Source organism: Gymnogyps californianus, chromosome 1 (assembly GCF_018139145.2).
Source record: "Gymnogyps californianus isolate 813 chromosome 1, ASM1813914v2, whole genome shotgun sequence".
NCBI classification, from domain to species: domain Eukaryota; kingdom Metazoa; phylum Chordata; class Aves; order Accipitriformes; family Cathartidae; genus Gymnogyps; species Gymnogyps californianus.
The window spans coordinates 202208123-202230101 of record NC_059471.1 but is presented as its reverse complement, the minus strand read 5'-3'; the positions used below and the strand labels follow the sequence as shown (position 1 = coordinate 202230101).

Genomic DNA, 21979 nt, shown 5'->3' with positions numbered 1-21979 from the left:
TGGTGATAATGGATGTTGTTCTTAATACATCTTCCAGTTTGCAAATCAGTGCTTTTTCTTATCTAAACCTTCACTTCTGTAGCATTATGTCAGCCACAGCTCTCCTTAGGTTGCACACAGGTTCTCTGTTGAATTTGCAGTCCCTAGTTATAATGCTCAGTACAAATCAAAGCTTTTCCTTAACAGGAACAAGACCCAGCAGTGTTCGGAGAAGAGTTTGCCAAGATATCTCGCGCTACGCTTCAGATCAGATACTCACTGCTGCCATACTTATACACCTTGTTCTTCAAGTCTCATGTTCACAGAAACACGGTGGTGCGGTCACTGATGCACAAATGAGTTTGGAGTCTCTCTTTTTTATCATATTTTACTCGCAAAAGTAGTTGACCTTCTATGTATAAACCAGTTGATAACTGTGTGGGAATAGTCACAGTAATATTACTGCATGCTCTCTGTTAAAAAGAAGTTTTACAATGAAATCTAATCAGATTATATGCACAAAAATAACTCTTAATATATGCAATGGATTTTCATTAAAATATAAACTATATTTGTTTCCAGTGAAAAAAAAACCTAAGTAAGGAAAATTCTGAAAATTTCTTGTCTTAGGCAAATATGCAGTTCTTTTTTATTTTAAAAATAGTAATCACATACCTGTATTTTCTGTATTTGAATGAAATCTATGAAATCTGTATTCTGGTCCAGAATGCCAAGAAGGCCTCATACAGAGAAGTCTCCATTTTCCAATCATCCACAGTATTTGCATTTGCCAATTTAGCACTTGCATCTGCATGCTATGTATGAAACCTACATCTGTGTCCACAAATTGCACAGAGAAAACAGAGATAGAGATGTTTGAGTGTAGAAGCAGGTGCAAAACTGAGATTAATAAATACAGACTGAAAAAACCCTCGGATAATGTGACCTCAGATTTTTGGAACAACTCATTTTTTCTGTTTGGAAGAAGCAGGAATCAAATGAGGTTTAGTTTCCCTCTCAGCATCTTTTAATTAGCTTTTTACCTGCTTTTGGTAAATTTTCTACTTCAGAATGCTTTATGCAAAGACTTGAGCAAAAGGAGCACAAATAACACATATGAAAGGCTACTGCCCGAAGCTCTGACACAATTTAGTCTTATTGGTGCAGGCTATGTCCTGGACTGTTTAATGTTCTTCTTCCCTTTAGGTTAAAAACATTTTGGTTAAAGGGTAAGGCATTTTTTGCAAATTAAACTGAGATTACACTAAAGTGCAGACCATTCGAGTATGGAAAGGATATGCACAAAACCTGTTCTGCCTACTCAGCGTAATGGCTAACTGATAAATTTTAAAAGCAGTATCCTTCCCCTTCCTACTCTGCTACCTTATTTAACTGGGTTACATTAAGGAGAATTTTACTTACAAGGGGCTATATGCTATTTCAAGTATTTATTTTAGCTGTATTTTTGCTTTGTTCATTTTGGCATTAATATTAGCTAATCTCAGCTAATACAGAATTACTTTAGTGATGTTAAAGCTGCCTTTCTGACCATTCTCAGCATACTTGTACTCTATTTGGGCCACATCTACATTAGCAAATTTCCAAATTTGCTTTGATTTGAATTGTAGGGCAGTCTCAGATGCACCAGTGGAGACTTCCGTCGAGTGAAACTGAGCTGAAAGGTGCGCTCCAGCCATTGATGGCAGTTTAGTCAGTGGGACCAGACTGGGATTACTACGAAATAAAACCTCTGAAATGCATGTAGGGAGTGTAGGCATCAGGAGATGAGCACAAAGTGTTTCACTATCCAGGTCTCATCCTAGTGGGCACATCACTTGCTAATGTTGCCATAGCTAGATCCTAAAATGGCTTAAAAGTATTTCTTACTATTATTAGTTAATTCTGTTACTGGTTACTGTTGTTACTTAATGAGTATTTCTTACTCGTTCTAATTAGTATTCATTGGTTTAGTGGGTCTGTTCAAGTAGAGAAAGTGACCCAGATGCTAACAGGAGGAGAAATGTGGGTTTTGGAGAAAGAGAGAACTGAAACAAATTTTTCAATGTATGGATGATGGAATTTTACATCAAACCTTTCCCTTATTTGTAACAAATACAAAGGGGAGCTAAAAAAACTGCACTAGTTTTTCAGGTGGAGCTGTTATGAGTTCACAAGCTTCACCCTGAAAACAGCTCTGCCTGGGCAGGGAGTCTCCAAGCAATAGCTATTCCATGTGATTATTTCAGATTTTTCCTTTCATTTCAAATATTTAGGTGCTCATTTCAAATAACAAACAAGAACAACATCCCAGTAGATTCCTATAAGCATTTTAGGTGCCTCTGAGGCCTTCACTCAGTGAAACAGAGGTGCCAGTAGCTCAGCTGTCCAAAAAGACTGGGAGGTGGTAATCCATTACTGGAAGGGAAAGCTCTGCTTACTGGTTAGACAGGGGAAAAATAAGACAGAAGAGAGGCCAGCATCTAACCATAGGAAGCATGTAGATGGAATAAAGCACCTTTCGTAGATCACAGATAAGGCTTGATGGCTTATATTTTCAAAACAGGAGAGTTCATTTGTTTGCTGAATTTGTGCCCATGGTTGCTATAATTGCAAGAGAAAATAGTGCTGAGTTAGATGGTGAGACACTTGTTTCCACGTGCAAATAAGATTGACTTCTCTTTTGTCAAAATTTCTTGATCAGCTCTTTCTCCTGAAATCTCCCACAACAAAGTATATTGAATCAGTATTATAATTTTATTACAGCGAAATTAAAAATACAGAGAAGTTATTGAGATGACAAGAAAAACTAATGTTTTATATTTCAAAAGCTTTAAGGCAAGGTAATTCATCAAAAACCACACCCCACTTTAAATATTTACGAAGCATTCTGTCAAAATGCAATAATGACTAAGATTAAGGTGTCCGAAAGAGCTACTGTTCTTGATAGAAAAAAGAAACTCTGAATAAATTGAGGTTCCTTTCAGGCAGAGCCGAGGCATGCCTTCAAGAACACTTTTTCCTGAGTTCCACATACTAAACTTGCAATATTTTAGAAATCTGAGCACTGAAGAGATGTGTTTTTATTGGCAAGGTGTTTTTGCTCATTTGGGGTAATTTCTGTAAGTCTGGGCTGGGTGCAGTATATGCCTGTGCCCTGAGCAGGCAGGGTGTCAGAGCAGGACACCGACACTGAGCCACTCTGCTCCGGCCAGCGTACAACAGAAACCTGTCTTTAGACACGGGCAGCTGCAAAGTCAGTTAAACAGACACAGTAAATACATTTTTAAACAAATAATTTGTACGTCCTCAGAGAATAATACGTTATTATGCAACAGCCAGTGCGAATTCGTCAAAAACGAATGATGGGAAACCAGCCCAGTTGCCATCTTTGACAAGGCAGCAGGGCTGTTGGATGGGAAAGAGGGCAGAGGAGCAGGAGAAAGGAGGTACAAGGTACCTTGACTTTAGGAGGGCTTGGGACACACTCCACGTGACATTCTTATAAGGTAACTAGGGAACGAGGATCCATTATGAATTTCCTCAGAGATAGGCTTACAAATGATTGAAAGCCTATTTAAATTCTGAAGGATTTTACGCCAGATGAGTGGAGGTTCCTGAGGTGGGGAGGATCTCTCCTCTTTGCCAGGTGCTGTTCAATATTTTCATTAGCTGATGCATGGTGGAATACAGATCTCTTCCCAAGCTGGCAGATGATGCCAGGCGAATGGGACTGTAAGCGGTCTGGAGGACATGATCAGAATCCAAAACGATTTTAATGCATTGAATAAAATGGACTGAATTCCATAAGTTTTTATCCATTCAGGAAAGACAGCTAAAAAGCACAATATGTATGAATGTTGCTTTGTGTTTGTCTTGCAAAAGATTTCTAGTGTAAATCTGTGAAAGGTGCGGGAAGCCAAATCCAAGGATTTTCACAAATGCTTTAGATCCTAGAGCACAGTGTTATTCCTCTGTGTTTCCTCTCCTGGTCCTGGCCTCTATCCTGCTCTTTGGCTCCCTCGATGAAGTCTCAACCCACTGGACAGAAATTGTTAGTTGTTTTCCCACCGCTGCTATTCTGAAAAGAAATCAGCTCCAGCATTTTGTGAGGGTTCTGGTCTGCTCCAGTATGGTAGGTGCTACAGTAATTTCTGAATCTCTGTCCAGCTTTTGGCATTCCCTCGATCAGGAAAAATATTTGGCAGTGTTGAAGGATGTCTGGAGGAAGCAGATTTCTTGTCGCAGCGAGCAATATCAAAATATTCTGCGAGTTCTACAAAAATGTGAATTATCATTGCATATCTCACTTTCAACACTAGATTTACCTCCGATCAGCAGTCTCATGGAATAGATACTGCCTTCCTTCGGGGACCTGCTTTTATGATTGCTCCCGTTCTTCAAGAGGCAAGTACTGTAATTAAAAAATGCCATCATACTGGAATAAAAGAAATGAACTGCGCTTAGGGCATTGGATGACATTCAGGGCATGTTTGCTCATAGCCACCCATTTCTTCCCTCCACTGTCAAAGCTTGCAGAACGCATTTCTGAGCAGCACAGACAGTACAGAGCTGCCCAGTGCTTGAAGTGGGAGGATGAAAGTGAGGGCATGGCATTTCCCTGCTACTGCAAGCACCGAATGAATGTAAACAGGCTGGATGCTGCCCCTTGTGTGCTCCTGTTACTGTGCTGACAGCTCCCTCCAAGGACACACACAGAGCAGTAATTGTCGAGCTAGGAAGAAACACGCAGATATTAAAGCAAACTGGTTTCCATATTACCACTCACCCACAGCGTTTTGGAACTGCATCATATCAAGGGCTGTGACAGGAGTTTCCCAGCATCACAGGCAAACGCAGTCATTACGGAAACGGTAATGACAATGTTAGCTGCTAATATGACAGCTGCTAAAAAGCAGCATTTTCCTATGGCTGTGCTGGGCACGGTGCTGGGGTCAGGGCTCTCACTGCTCGGCTGGAGCAAGGGTGGGTTTCTCTCCTTGCCCCACCACTGACTGCTGACAGCAACAGAAAGGTATGTCTGAGCAGAGCTAAATATTTGCATGTGATTTATCCTAGAGCTGTTTGCGATCAGCATGCTGCCAGAGTATCTGATACATTTTCTAGACGTTGCTGATGATCAAACGTATAAACAGGCCACTTAGTCACCTTTTTTTAACCAGCCCTTGTGCCCCTGTGAATTTAAAATGAAATTCTTAAACCTGCATCTAAAACCATTCTGACTCCACTAAGGCGCTTCATTCGTCAGTCCTTCATCTTCAGACTCCCCCAGGTTTCTAATAGCTGATGACTAACAAGGAGATTTCACAGGGTCTCAGACCAGCAAGATGACGAAAGATGTGAGAGAAACCTTCCCACGAAGAGAGGGTGACAAGCCAGGGGTGGCTTCCTGCAAAGAAGTGAATGAAAGGGAACATTATAAGGATATATAAAATGACAGGAGGTCTAGATAAGGGGTTCCTAATGTATTTTGGGGGACCGCAGCACAAAAGGAAGGCTGGCTGCCTGTGGCCTGATGGGGGAAGCTGAGCTTTGGAAGCAACACATTGCTGGGTCTTGCGGTGGGAGAGAGGTGGCAGCCAGGGCTTGTGCCAGCTAGCAGGGCAGAGGTGAGCTGTAAGCCCCTCACCGAGGCATTGCAGGCCAGCAGTGACTGCGTCAAACTGCAGCATGGCACCCGCTTGCCTAGAGAAGATGGGTGAGGGACAGCTTTCCCTTTGCGTCAGGGACAGCTTTCCCTTTGCTCTTTGAGTCCTAGGCTGTGAGCAAGTGAGACACCCATCCAAATTAAAATGGGGAACTGCCTTACACACTGGCTTGTTATTTAGGCAGTCATGAAGGCAAGGCTCATCACGATTCAGATGGTGGTTACACACTTCTCTGCAGACCAGAATACCCAGGGTTGTCATAATAACGCAGAGAAAATACGGAGAGAGGGGCATCTTGACTTTGTAGGGTTTTTCCTTCAAGTTTTCAAGGCACTTTATAGATTAAGCCTACCTTTATTTGTTAAACAGCTAGTAAGATCTAAACAGACAGAGCAAAATACCCCAACCTTCCTTACTGCAGCACTAGGACACTTTGCCTGAAACATCTAGCACTGCCCACTGTGGGAAACAGGCTGCAGGACCAAGACAAATTTCCAGTTTAGCAATTCTTGTATTCTAATGTGACATTTGCATACTTTAATACATCAGTTATTTCTTACTCCTTCTATTGGTTTATATATACATATATATATGTGTATATATATATATATAAAATCCCTAAAATGTCAAATGGTAACCTTGCCTTAACTCTTCTCCTCCACCTTTACTTCTCATGCTCCACCTGCTCCCTGAGGTAGACCTTGGGGGTAAACCATAATTCTGCAAAGGGGCAGACATCTATGTTGAGAATCAAAATTAATCTGTTTGTGAGAATAAGCAACTCGCAACAAAAATCCTCCTTGCCAGACCTTACTCTCTGCCTGTTTCTGCAACAGGAACAGTGAAAGAGGCACTGAGCAGTGGTGTCCCCCTACTCCATCATCAGATGTGAAGTCCTGCCTTGCAAAGGCTGCTGTAGACCTCACTGGGATTGCTCAGATGCTAGAGGAGTGCACCTAGGCCAGTTACATTTGCAAGACATAGAGCTATGTACTAGACCGAAATAATCATATAACATTGACTCATCCCACAGAATGGCAGTAAAACCCCCCAAATAGGATAGGCTCGTCTGTTTAGCGTTATAGATTAGCCAGCACTAGTCCACTGCTATGATAATAACTCAGCCGTAATATCCAAGATTTGATGTTATTAGAATATTCAGCATACATCTTTCCATGCACAAATATAATAAAGCTAATGTAATATCAGAAATGCAAAAAGAAAAAAGACTTTAATCACTTTATAACAATTACAGGGAGCAAGATCTGTGGATGTATACTTCCCTGAAGCACCATGGTTTGACTACTATACCGTATGTATTTCCAAGATTCAGTTTCTTACATTTTGTACATAATTTAAAACAGTACAATTGCAGCGAAATAACTTTTAGCAATGTTCAGCAGTATTTTTGCCTCAGCATCTGCATTTAAGAAAACTAGAGCACAAGAAGTCTACACCAGACTAGCTGGGACAGTAAATTACACAGCTTTCTGTTGCATTTTATTTTCTATTTTTGGTTTGTAAAGCTCTAAGACATAGAGAACTGAATTTTCAAGAGCAGCCTAGAAATTCATGAAACTGTTCAAGATTTCTTTCTTTCTTTCCCCCTTATTGCATGTTTTAATTCTTGTACTGATACACTTCCCTGCATAGAAACAGAGACAGAAACCTGAGTCGTACTCCTGAGAACATGCTGCAAACCATTTTGTGCATGCAGTTTTGCACATGCATCACTTTTGACAGAAGGCATATTTAGAGAGCGGGGTGAGGCTCCCCTCCGAAAGATGCTTCCAAGAGATGCAGAACAATCTGCTCTGTGGAAAATGCCAGCCTATTCTAGTTTCAGGGACTACAAGTTTTGACCTTTCGAACACCATCCCCAGTACTGCATTTCCAAAAGTGCTCAGTTTCAACCTAACTACGCTCTGCTGCAATCTGCAGGATAAGACCAGTGTTGGCTTCAGCAGGAGTAGTTAGGCTGATGCTAAGAGCTTTCAGAAATGTGAGCCTGGGAGCATCAGGCTGTTGTTAACTACCCTGAGTGATGCTGGCAGAGGAGCGGGCAGGACAGAAATGCTCTCAGAGGAAATTCAGACTTATTTTTAAAGAAGTTTGGTCACTTTCAGCATTTGGCTGGTGTCCTCAGATGGATGTTCACCCAACCCTTTCCCTTTTCTCTTTTCATAAGACTGTGGCGCTGCAAGGTTGAGCATTTCGTTCAGCTCTCCTTGTTGCAGTTCCCTCTGAGCCCCCCTTGCTGGGCTGGGCGCAGGGACGGCAGCCCCGGTGTCCCTTGCCCTGCCTACGGGGCATGTCCCCGGCATTAGCAAAGCTCAGCATTTGGCACGTACTTGCCATACACATGGTGCTTATCCAAACCCAAGGCTGGGTACTTACCATAAGTTATAATTACCATTTACAGAGGGCAAGAGCAAAGCCTTCCTGTTATCGACTCTGTATGTAAGCCTTGCCTACACCTGTTTTGAGGCATTAAACCAGAAAGGAATGATGCAGAAAACTTAATGCAGGTTGTCTACACATATACAAATTTCACTCATTGAATGCTGTAATTACTGTTTGAAAGGGGAAGAATTGTCCTTAAAAGAGAAGAAAATCTACAGTTTACATTCCCAAATGATTATGAATCACTTACTTACCTTAAACTGAAATGTGACAGGCTCCATATGCATAAAAAGAGGAAGCAAAAGTTTCTTTTGCTTTTCACTCAGTGTCTTGATGAGGGTTTTTTTCCATAGCATATGGAAGAATGATACCATTTTTAAAGACTATTTGCTGTCTTTCATTCTTGATGCTTCTATCTCATGCATATGCATAACTGCAGGGGCTAGATCCTCTTTCATGTTATAAAAGGAACTAGAATAATACCCCTGAAATCCGCTTTTTTGTTTGGATTTTCACTGATGTAATTGAGATTAAAATGTACCCCTCGGTCTCTTTTTCAGTGGTATATGGTCACAATATATAGTGCCCAGATTTGCGTTTTCTTTTAACTGCATTAATTTTTGCGGTAGGGTCATAAAGCGCCAAGTACCTGGAACAAGAACTATGCTACTGTGGCTGCCCTGTTGAGCAAGATCCCTCTGTTCATCTGTGGAGGCTATCCTGCCAGAACAGGCACCAGCCACGACCACTACTAAGAGGTAATGTCATCTATGTCTGTCACCAAACAACCACGATGCAGGTCAGACCCACAGACAGCCAAAAAAGCAATCAAAAGAAAGTGCAGAAGAGAGGCTATCTGCAGCTCCCAGCTGCCATCCCAGGTGATAAGCACAGTATTTTTGTCACACTATTCGCTCCATTGCATTAGGAGAAGTCACCCCAGAGATGACCCACGTCATCATTTGCACAGCTGAAACATACTTCTGGCTCTGTGGTTATGCTCAGAAAAGGTTTTGCACCTCTTAACTGCCATGCTGACCTGCTGTCGGTCATTCAAAGTAAACATATGCAAGGGGAAAATGCAAAACTCTTCTCCTTGGATGAATTTATCAAATGCCTCGGGCAAGGTGGAAAAACTCAAATCTCTTTTGAGGAAAATGATTTCCCCATGCCAATGGGTAATATAGTGGTCTCAAGTCTGAACCATGCTCAGAAGCTAATGTGAGTAGGGAAGGAAGAGAATAGCACTGCGCAGCAACCAATCCAAACCATAGTAAGGTAGCACTGGTGACCAGTTGCCTCCCAGACTGCCCAGTTATCATACATTAAGGCCACTAAAGAAGGGGAAAGTTGTCACACGAGCACTCAAAAGGTGGGAATTTTACACTTCAGTGGAACAAGGCAAGGCAAATTTTTCGTCATCATTTCAGGAGCCCTTTTGGTAAGCATGGTTGTCATTCTTCTGTCGTGGCCTTTTTTGTAACCTTAAAATTGGAGTTAATTGTGTTCAGAAGTCTTTGTTAAATAACTTGGAAGGGACAGTGCCCACAAGTTTGCACTGACACTTCTCAACATGTTTGTCAACAGCCGTCCGAATCCATTTGGGCTCATTATTGCCCTGGATGAACAAGGAGAAGCTTCTGGGTCTCTGTTCTGGGATGACAGTGATTCAATCGGTAAACCTGGTCCCCCACTGTGAAGTAGTGTCTGTATACAGGGCTCTCCTCAGGCCGCCTTTTCAGCAGTATAATGGCACTGACTCCTGCTAGAAATAGCTGGAGAACTGACCCTAAGTTGAACGTTACAGAGGTGAAAAGCAGATTGCTCTTGAAGTCTGTGTTTTGATATGAGAAAGGTGTGGCACTGGGAACAGCTAGTCTGCTAGAGAGGGCAATCACTCATGTCATGTTCCCCTGAGATCACCCTAAGAAAACTAGAGGAAGAGATTAAATAGCCCACAAATCATCTTCATCTGATGTTAGCCACTCGCTACAATTCATGTGAACTGCTTATGGATTTTGCTCCTTGTTTTGATACCAATCCTCCTTGCTCTGTGTTTTGACAGATACTATTGAAAAGGAGAACTACTTCTTGGCTAAATATACATACAGCAAAGTAAGCAGCAACTTACAAGGTACCTACATACATACAGGTAGCTGTATTTTAGTGTAGCCATTGTAAGGTGCTGATGTCTAACTTTTCTCTGGAAAGCTTTTTTCTTATAGCTCAGCCTTTAAACCTGGTAATCTACCTAATGTTTTCACTTAGACAGCTACAAAATAATCCAACTATGATGCTGCAGTTTTGTGTTTGCTTCATTGAGTATCATAGTGACGCATCGTTAATGTCCCTGCTGTGATGTGAATCTGAAAATCCACTTTTTCAGCTCAGATTTTTATTTTTTTTCTGAGTCGCAGCTTCTGGGGATGAGGGACTTTTTCCTCGTCTTCTTCCTGTGAACACTTGCAGTCTGATGGGTGGGAGAAGGCTACGTTCCTCTCTTCAGGATATCCCAGCAACTTTTTAACTTTGATCACTTGAAGTTTTTATTGTGTGGCCCAGAGAAATATGTAGTCTCACTTCTTTAGCTTGCATTTCCTTGTGTGACAGCACAGAGATTGCTCCCATGGTCGGTCTCCCATGGAGCGATTCAGCACGCTACTGGCAACTCACTGTGCTAATCAGATACTCCGTGCAGCACAGGAATAGATTAGCTCAGGGTCAGTGCACCAATGCCTTTCACACAGTGCTCACTGCTGCGCAGACATGTCCTGAGAAAGCTCAATAGAAAAACCGAACAGTCTAGGCTTCAACTGAGAAATATACTATAAAATAAATCTACTAGAAGCTCATTAAGTATATGACAATAAGTTGTGGGAGTTATTGTAAAAAACCTTAACCTACTTCAATAATCTATACAGATCGTATTTCGTCTACAATTCTAGCGTTTGGTAAGAAATAGGACATTGTATGTAGACTGTGGCATGGTTTTGGTCAACAACCAGCTGAAGATGAGCCGGCAGTGTGCCCAGGTGGCCAAGAAGGCCAACAGCATCCTGGCTTGTATCAGAAATAGTGTGGCCAGCAGGACTAGGGAAGTGATCGTCCCCCTGTACTCGGCACTGGTGAGGCCGCACCTCAAATACTGTGTTCAGTTTTGGGCCCCTCACTACAAGAAAGACACTGAGGTGCTGGAGTGTGTCCAAAGAAGGGCAATGAAGCTGGTGAAGGGTCTAGAGCACAAGACCTATGAGGAGTGGCTGAGGGAAGTGGGGTTGTTTAGCCTGGAGAAAAGGAGGCTGAGGGGAGACCTTGTCGCTCTCTACAACTACCTGAAAGGAGGTTGTAGCGAGGTGGGGGTCAGTCTCTTCTCCCAAGTAACAAGTGATAAGATGAGAGGAAATGGCCTCAAGTTGTGCCAGGGGAGGTTTAGATTGGATATTAGGAAAAATTTCTTCACTGAAAGGGTTGTCAATCATTGGAACAGGCTGCCCAGGGAAGTGGTTGAGTCACCATCCCTGCAGGTATTTAAAAGGCAGGTAGATGTGGTGCTTAGGGATGTGGTTTAGTGGTGGACTTGGCAGTGTTAGGTTTAAGTTGGACTCGATGATCTTAAAGGTCTTTTCCAACCTAAATGATTCTACGATTCTATGATTTTCATGCTGTGTATTCCTAAAAGCCCCAAAGCAGTCTACAGAAAATATTCAAAAGAATAAAATCGTGTTAACCCCTATTGTGATATTGGTCTTAGAATATATGTCTTCCAGGAGCAAGAGCAAGCCAGGGTAAGCCGAAGGGTTTTATTATGTAGTCTTGTATATTTGTGAGATATTTTCCTGGAACTAATACCACAAGTCTAAACTTTAAATTTAATTTTTAATTTATTTTCTGCTTGATTTACCAAGAAAAAAATTTTCTTCTGCTTCAAAAAAAGGATATTTCAACAGCAAAAAGGAACAAAAATCACTTTGGCTTTCTGTAGTCTGTGTATAGTAATTTATTGCAGGAAGGCCACAGGAAAAACAATATCCAGTTTTATATTAGTTTTTGATCAATGCAAATTAGATTGTTGATTCACTGGCACTTCCATTTCTCATTGTTCAGATTTGAATTCTGCCTGTAAATCCATGACTGAAGTCCCTGTCTGCATTCCAATAATTTCTAATGTCGATTTTTTATTATGTGTTTATAAAGAAAACAATCTATCTCAAATAGCAAATTGTAGAGGTATGATAAATGTATGAAAGTCTTGGTATTTGTTGCACATTTCTATATTCTTAAAAAATTATGGATGAATAATTTAATCACACCTATTTTTAGGAGAACACACAAGTTTTTTTCCCTAAGAGATTTACTGATAAGGTCTGACATCACAGCATTTACTCTGAACCCAGCACAGAGTGTTGCGCAAGTAACAGCTACAGGATTAGACCCTCTCATTTATATTTTCATTTAAAGAACTCCGAAGTACAAAGAATTCAAGACTAGCGCAGGCACTTAAGTCTCAGAGAATGATTCAAGCTGCCTGCTCTCTGGTACTGTCTCACTGTGGTTGGTATTTTAATTCACTTGACACCTCCATTTCGACATGCATAATGGCTAAGTGACCTAAGTCGAAGTGCCCCAAGTCAAAATGCCCCATATATTAAGCCTACCAGTCTAGAAAAATACATGAGCCAGACATATAAGATCCGCTGTACTTAAGGGATGAGCAGGGAGAGCCATAAACTCTGCCTCCATCCCCAGAGGTGGCAGACAAGGGAGATGTACTCAGGCTGTACCAAGTGAGTCCAGACTACGCTAAAGGGATGGTGATGGGAAGGCTTGCCCAAGGAAGCGGGAGCTTCTGAAAGGATATGCTAGCCACTAGGTAACTGAATAGTCTGAAAGCAAGTTCCTCCTAAAACTGGTCCAATTTTCAGGGCGAAAATGTGGGGGGAAAAAAAGGTGAAGTTCATAGGACCAGAGCAACACAGTAAGAAAGAAAAATCATGACTGCTGCTCAGAAGTGCAGGAGGAAGTCCTGGCTTCTGGCCTCGGATCCAGGACTTCTTTTTGCTTTGCATATATGGGGCTTTGAGTGATATCCATAAGTTCCCTCCCTCTGACAAGAACTCAGGACCTTCCTGAGCAATTGCTTTAACCACTAGATGTTTGCGGAGGAGAAGGTCACTCATTCCCCTGGACCATCACCTCCCTGTCTCCCCAAGACCTTCAGTTCTAGACCTTGGTCAGAGGGGCAATGGTATCTACTGCAGAGTCCTGGCTCAGGCCCTCAGAGCTTGAGTGCAACCTTATTTATTAATACAGTTGTAATCACTGAGTTCAGCATCACACTGAGCTTACTGGGTCTGTGTGGCCACCTTGAGCTAGCTCTCCTGCTTAGCCACACCTGAGACAGCAATAAATCACCGTAGGGAGTGGTCTCCCTATACTGAACCTCCCTCTATGCTGGAGCTCTGCCAATGGGGAGAAGACACCACATATAAGTACCCTAGCAAATTCTCCACGGGCTTTTAGAGGCCTCTCCCCATTTGCTCCATAATAGCCAACATTCCTTATTTAGGCAATTTAAATCAGTGTGCTGGGGATTAGCACTTATTTTTAGTGCGGATGCCTGAAATAAGCAGTCTAAGCACAACCCTAAGTTACAAATACTGTGATCTAGCTTCTGCTCCCCTCCTACCATGCACCATTGAAATAACATAAGCTAATTTATGCAAAAGGTTCCATCACGGGTTTCTCCTTGGCATATTTTTAAAAAGTCATGATTGCATAGTAATTCATCATTTCCTGAGCAGTGTAATTCATCTTTATTTCCTTAACCACTTTGATCACATAACAAATGCAATGACTCCTCTTTATTGCTTGTATGGGAAATTACTGTCACTGGTGATCCAAATGAATTTGTTTAATGACTTTGTATGTCCTCTTGGTACATGCCTAAATACGGGATATGTAGTAAATAAGAAGTACAACAAACAAAGCTCTGTGGACATACGGTGTTCCTTCAGTGTCCTTAAAGCTGGAACATATATAACAGAGATTTCTAGCAGAAGCTGTGGAGATGTGGGACATAAAATAGGGGCAAAATATCCAGCAGCTGATGTTTGTGGAAGATGCTAACAGTTTAAAGCAGTTAGTTGTGGATGTTAATTAAATCTGCCTTAAGGTCACTAATTGAATCTCCGTATCTGGATTTGGCTTTGCATATGCCACTGTACCCTGTAAATGGGTACAAGAACGAAATTTGCATTGATTACAAGTAGCAAAAACATGTCCAAGAAGATTCCAAATGAATGTTGTAAATGCTGTTTTGTTTCTTACTTTGTTAGTTTATAATCATACATGAAACCTTTCTTATGTGAAAATTAATGTGACTTGTTTTTCCTTTACGATCTCAGACTTCAATGTCTACATTGGAAGACATTCTATATGCTCATTGACAAAGATGACACCACAACAGTAACAGCATGCAGTAAGCCACCTCTAAACAGTTGTTGTGGTCCTAAAATTTTCTCTGTGGCTTTTTCCAGGGAAATCTGAAGACAGAAATACTGAAAAATGGCTACCGAGGGGCTGGCACTCTGAAGTACAACAAAATTGTGATACTTGGCCTGAAACTGAGACCTCATGCTGTTGCTCTGAATGGAAGAGTCATCTGTGGAGATGCTTTCTGTTATGAGCTGAGTGGGGTACGAGCTGCACTGAGCAGTTAAGAAAAACCTTAGGGAAAGGGGTATAGTCAATGAATAGCAGGAACAGTTTCTCATCCACACTTCATTTCCAAGTATAACCAGACACCAATTCTTGATACAACAGTCTGAGTTTTAGGGGGGGTGGGAAAAGCAAAAGCAAGAGCTGTTTTAGGAAACTTTAATCTTTGCTATTACACATACACTTTCTTTTACTTAATGTCTGCCACTTACACAAGTTTTTAAACTAATGAAATAATGAAAAGAAGATACAGCTCCACAAACTGGCAGAAATGTTAGCAGTTTTATGGGCATTATTATCATTCTCATAAAATGAGAAAACTTGTCAAAGTTATTTATCAGCTGCTGAAAAGAAGTGGTGGAGATCCTTTCTCACAGTTACTTAGTGTCCAAAAATAATTACAGCGTAGCTGGCTCTAATGAGTGTCTCCCTATCATCAGAGGAGGGAAGGGCAAATCTCTGCTGTACCTTTGTGTTCCTAAGGAAACTATCACTACAGTGAGACAACGGTTACAGTTTCAGCATCTTGAAGTGTCCAACCTCAGTATCCCAGATCAAAATGCATGACTTGCTTGTGCAGTGCTCCTCTAGCACCGACAAGGAGACATCCCAGAGGGGATGGACTGAACACCCCTAATAAACAGCTGCAACAGCCTCTGTGGTCCCAGTTTCCTTTTCCACAGGATAATAGACAAAAGGAGCAACACTGAGTAAACTTCCTTTGCTCTGGTCACTTGTCCCATATCTGTTACCAGCCACCAAGCTGAAGTGGGTCATGCACACTTTGTATGAGATATGGTACTCACATCTCAGCACTGGTCTGCATCTAGGGAACTCCCAGTACTGACACTGTAAGATGCCACTAACTCATCGTTGAATCAAAGATAGCTGAGGCAACAAGCAATGGATGTCACATCTTATGTTACTCTACCCACTTGGCTTAATGATTTAAGTTTATTTGTAACCAAAGTGTGATCTCCATTATATGCACCTGGTTCTAACATTTATTTTATTGAAGGAATCTGTAAAGGAAGAAAATTGCTGAGAATAAATTTCTGCCTTGGAGAATTGTAAAAATCTCACTTTCAGAGATGATGTCATAAATAAGTGTAATCAGTATTGCCTCAAGGGAAGAAATTGTTTAACAGCCAAACTGCCTCTAAGCAAGCTGAAAGCAACATAAATGTGGCAGGGTAAAGAAAACACTCCATTGAGATGTGCTTGAAGGCACCAATCACAGAAATCCAGAAGATAACTGCATACTAACAGCATCACATAAAAAGATGATGAAGAAAGACTAAAAAGCTTGTCACAAAAGTATCATTTAAAATTTGATTTAAGTGCAAAAGATGATCTCAGTGACTTAAGAACTACTTCAAATAACAGAGAATAAAACACCAAGCTGCTGTAGTAGGGAAGGTCCAAAACTGCACAAAAATTATGTTATTTAAACCAGCTAAATATATTCCTCTCACAATTCTAAGAGATTCAGTCAAACCTCTCCCACCATCTCTGTACAGATGTTGTAATGCCATTACTTATCATCCGTTCATGTTTGACTCTCTATTTAAAAAAAAGGCACTAGCAGCTTGGGTTTAGATCTTGAAAACTTACAATCCATGTAATTAAAAAAATAAAATCCAAAGGGCAAATTTGCCACTTTTGCACAAGCTTAATGAGATTACATACTGTATAATAGTTTAACAAGGACAAAGACTGTACTGTTTGAAGGGATGTGGTAGAAAGTAACTTTTACCATATTGCTTTTGCTTTACAGAAAGCGAATTTGCCTAAAAGCAGTGCTTAAGTGCATAATTGAGCCATAGTTATTTGTGTATAAATAGAAGCAGTTTGCTTAGTAATAAGCCAGTTCTTTCTCTCTGATTCATGCAGCGCTACCCTGATCTGACATTTGTAATATCGCAGAATCTTCCTATTATTAGGAGTCTCTTACCTTTTTTTTCCCCCCGGAGTACTGTACCCTAAGAGCCACAGGAACTGCATTGTAACTGCAGCAGGGATGTTGGAAAAGCACTTCTGTTGGCCAGGCTTGTACTGACAACAAAATGACCTGGGCACAGGAAGGTTTTCCTTTTTCTTCCACTTGCATCCTCTGCTGGGAAGTGCAGGGAGGTTCCCAATGTCCATAGTTCCCAAGGTTCATGCCGTAGTGCAGAAAGGCTGGAGCAGCCTTCCTGGCTGCCTGGTGCTTTTGGGTTAGTGTTTGGATGGGGTTGCAGTATTTTTGTCTGGATCTGGCCCTGTATTTGAATAAAAGGCAAATCATTCAAGAAGTGGAATTCCTACTTACCAAAGAGTGGTAGAGAACTGTTTCTGATGAAAGATGAAAACATTACATACTTTGAAGAAGTGATATGAGCGTAGACTGTTAGAGTGATGTTAACATGAATTTTTGGACGGGCAAAGAAATAGGTAAGAGGTATGAATGGATATCATGCATTTTAAGAGATTATTAATTCTGAAACCTAAAGATAAAACTGGTGAAGTACTGAAAATGGAAATTATACGAGTAGCATAAAATACATCAAATTTAACATTGAACAGAGAGAGAGCAGGACAAGTATTGTATTTATAATTTCATATTTAATTCATGTTATTAATTAATTTGAAACTGTTCCCAAATTTCTAAAAGGGATGTTCAATTGGATACAGCGGCAGAAAGATGCATACTACCATCAAGTCAGTCTTTCCTACGAGATGAGGTTAAGGGAATCATGAAGGTCTAAGCTCAAGTTTCCCTTCTTATTCTCTCTTTTGAGCTGGTCTTTTTTTAAGTTAACATTGTTCATTATTTTTGTCTTTTTTTTTTTTCAGAGAAACTCACTTTATGGATTTCTGCCCCACTTACTCAGGAACTCAGCATTATGATTTACTAGAATGGTCAGAAAACACTGACATAATTTAGCATTTTTGGCCTTCAGATATTGATCTTACTTTGATTTTAATGTAAAAATACCTTTAGCCATTAAAACATTGCTTATGCACCTGATGACTGATCTTTTCCTATGTAGTATTCCTAACTCAGTATTCTTCAAATAAAATTTTCAATAGTAGTTAATAACTATTACCATAAATTGATATGTGTTCAATATAGCATAGAAGAAATCATCCTGAAAGTTCTCTCTCACCACAGATGGAGATAATATTTGGAAATGTTCTCAGTGGGACTATATTCTGGATAGCATACACTGTTGGTTTTTTTCAAACCTATGGTGGCAAAAAAACCCAAAAGGAACAACTGGATAGTCAGCTTAATTCACGTAGCCCTATTCTGGGGGATACAATGTGTGTTTGTCAGGAGAATGCATGGGAACACAGCTAATCAAAGGTTGGGGATACCTAGATCTACTTCGTACTTCAGCTATTTCTGGCTGCAGAATGATCTCCCAAGACTATAAGAAGCTCCAGCTTGTGGAAATGGCTCTAAGGAGTCACTGCTATTTTACTAATATAATACATAATCAGCCATTAATACAATATATAATATATATCATATATAACATAATAAATATTAATATAATATTATATGAAATATTATATAACCAGCTGGTACAAATCAGCCAATAGTCCCAGACTACAAAATCCAGAACTCTAGTGATCACTCACTTTTGTCTCCTTTTCCATATTCCTGAACTGTAACAAATGCAGCTGGGGCATGTCTTGGGATCCAGTGATTACAGACAGAATTTGTTGAAAACATGGGGGATTTCTTTCAACTATCTGGTTCTCTCTGGAGACTGCTCCCAGTGTTAGAGTAGCTCTTACCACAGCAAATAGTTGGTGCCCTTAAATGTACACTGTGACTTCTGACGGGAGGGATCCCCATCATGACAGGGTCAGAGCTTCACAAAAACTCAGCTATTCCCATGCTTTTAACTCTATGCTAAAAACCTCTTTTTACCTTTGTTGATATTTATTCATGAGAAACCTGACTCGCAATTTACAACCATAAGAGCTTTAATAGTACACAGATACTCCAGTAAGGAGGCTGGGAAGGGACTGTGATCCAGTTTAGGCTGCTAGCACCAGCTGTCTGTTCCCCAGCAGTGAAGTTCCCCCCAGAACATTGCAGGCAGTGTTAAGCTTCATCTCAGGCTCCTTAAGGTGCTCGTGACTCTTCCTGTTCCTGTCTCCCACCATAACAAAAATGTATAGAAAATCCTTCTTGTGGCAGAAATGCTGTGTCAGTTCCCAGCAGATTAATTCTGCTTCCAAAACTCTGCAAGGTGTCCTGGTTTCAGCTAGGATAGAGTTAATTTTCTTCCTAGTAGCTGGTATAGTGCAGTGTTTTGGATTTAGTAGGAAAATAATGTTGATAACACACTGATATTTGAGTTGTTGCTAAGTAGTGTTTATGCGAAGTCAAGGATTTTTCAGCTTCTCATGCCCAGCCTGCAAGAAGGCTGGAGGGGCACAAGAAGCTGGGAGGGGACACAGCCAGGACAGCTGACCCAAACTGGCCAAAATATTCCATAACATATGACGTTATGCCCAGTATATAAACTGGGGGAGTTGGCCAGGAGGGGCGGATCGCTGCTTGGGAACTAACCGGGCATCGGTCAGCGAGTGGTGAGCAACTGCATCGTGCATCACTTGGTTTGTCTATTCTAATTCTTTTAGTATTATTATTGCTGTTTTATTATTATTATTATCATTATTTTATTCCTTTCTGTCCTATTAAACTGTCTTTTTCTCAACCCACGAGTTTGGTTTTTTTTTTCCGATTCTCTCCCCCATCCCACTGGGTGGGAGGAATGAGCGAGCAGCCGCGTGGTGCTTCGTTGCCGGCTGGGGTTAAACCACAGCACAGGGAAAGGCCTCAGCCACAGGCTACTCCTGCAAAAAGCTCCCCAACACTACCTCTCCATGGGAAACTGCTCCTGATGTACAGACACGAGTGCAAGTGCAGCATGTTTTAAAAAGAATGTCTGATTTTCACAATGATTGGTTCTAGACCACTCAATGATAAGGATTTCATCCAGGTGTTTTTACATGATTACTTTTCTTCTGAATTAGCCAAGACACAAAATACAGCAGTATAGACTTCTCCAGTTTATGCCAGCTGCAGGAAGACAACCGCAGTTCTGGCTGGCTGCTAAAGACTGCTTTCTCGAAGCAAGCTGGGTCTTGTGGAGAAACCTTAAGACCTGGGTCTCTCCAGAGCCTTTGCTGGCTGCAGCAAGGTCTGCTGTGGAGTACGTCTGCTCTGCACAGTGCAGAGAAAGCAACTTGCTCATTAGCTTTTTTGTGGGAAGAAGCTGGAGAAGATACTACAAAAAGGTGTAGCTGAAGATGGTGAGAAAGGGCTGAGGAAGAGCAGAATATGGGCAGTGGGGTGAAAGCTGTTCTAAGGTGATGGATGAGACAACCACCTTTCTTGCTTAAGAATACAGCACATAACTAGACTCCTTGATGAAATAAACACTTAAAAGTATGCCCCTCTGAGTCTGTGGACTGGGCAGACTAAGGACCTTGTGCAAAGGAAGGATGTCAGTATGGTTTGTGAGAGCTGTGTGTATTCGGGTGAGAGAAAAGCAGGAGAACCTCTGTCAGAGTGGACACCAGAGGCAGGCAGCCAGAAAGAGCAGTACTTGTTGCATAAATCTGAGGAACAGCAGAGACCCAGAGGACGTGTCTGCACCGTGTGTCACTGCTCTGCACCAGAGAGCTCAGAGTGGGGCCAAACCAGCTGGAGGCTCCAGCTGGCACAGGAGGTGCCGGCCCAGCTGCCAGTGGCCGCGCACACGTTGTCTCGGGGCTTGGCCACCGTGCCAGTCGTCCTCTCGTGCTGCCTGTGTGAGCCTTGTGGCTGCTCACCCCGTGCATGTTGCAGACATAACCAGAGAAAGCTGTTGGATGGCCTGACAATGTGGGATGGATGGGGACAACTAAAGCAGACCAGTCCTGTGCAGAATGCAACATCTCCCATGTGGTCTTTGCAAAGATAGCATCAAAGAGGTACCTGTTCTCAGTTTTCCCCCAAAAGTGAGAATGTTACCTCCTCACCATGGCAAAAGAGCAAAGAGAGAGATAAATCTGAGCACCGGGTCAGAGAAAACAAATTTGTAAACACCTTGGCTGGGAGTGGAGGGACATGGTGTTTTGGTTTTTTTGGGGGGAGGGCTGGGTTTTTTTGGTGTAGAGGGTTTGTCTCTGATCTGCCTTACAGTGCGGATAAAAGTGGGAGTGGGAGATGAAAGTGGACGTGGTAAATTTGCTGACAAATGGTGAAAGAGGAGACTGATGTGGAAGTTGGAGCACCGATGTGGTTGGAGAGCAGGGGAGATGTCACCTCCGTAAAGAGCCCTTGGCTGGATAACCATGTGGAGCCAGCCAGTGCTCACTGGTTTTCTGTGAAATCAGTGACTAACCTAGCAATTTCATATATATCTTAATAAAATAAGAGCAGAAAAATATACTCCTACCAGCATCAATATGCTGTTCAGGCTTGTATTACCACCTGGATTTTATTCCTTTCTTGTTATCTTGCTCCTTGTAGCTTCAGTGAACACAACAGGAAATCTCTAGTTGGTAATACATCTGCCTTGGGCTCTGATTTCACATGTTTATTTCGTAAAAGTAAGCAAGACAGCTCTTGGTCGGCATTTGTATTAGGGACATCAAAGAAAAATGGAGTTTGTGTGCGTGTGTCTGTGTATCTGGCTATTTATCCTCTCTGAGCATTGAGCTGCAGGTGTAATTTTAGATCTTTTACACTTTTTTGAAGTTCTGGTTACATTGCCTGTTCTTTCCCATCCCAACAATTTCTTTCCTTTTTGTTTTTGAGAAAAGGATAAAGAGTTTGACAAAAAATACAGAACATGTGTTACAAGTGATATGAGCTGGATGCAAGAATCTATAGCCAAATATTTTACTGTCTTTTAAGATTAGATTAGATTAAACATGAACTTCACTAAGTGTTGGTGTGGATTAAATTTATTACAGATACAGATCTTCAGTGGAGAGAGAACTTCTCAGGCTGGGATTTAAAAGCACCTGTAGTCAGCTGCTTTCCCCAGCCTGCCTTTGTTAGCCATAAAACCCACCAGCTGAGTCCTTCAGAACCTGAAGGAGTTGAAATGTAAAGGGAAAAAATCTTACTCTGTATTTCAAAACCCCATTAATTCTAGGCTCCTGCCTTACAAAGCCATAAAGGGAACACAGAAAATCACCAGCCAATGTACACTGACCAC

At 41.5% G+C, this 21979-nt stretch overlaps 1 pseudogene; it reads left to right on the top strand.

The window, feature by feature from the left end:
* LOC127021909 (sucrase-isomaltase, intestinal-like) overlaps positions 1–14767 on the top strand; it is a 35110-nt pseudogene extending 20343 nt beyond the window's left edge.
* Positions 14768–21979: the final 7212 nt, after the last annotated feature.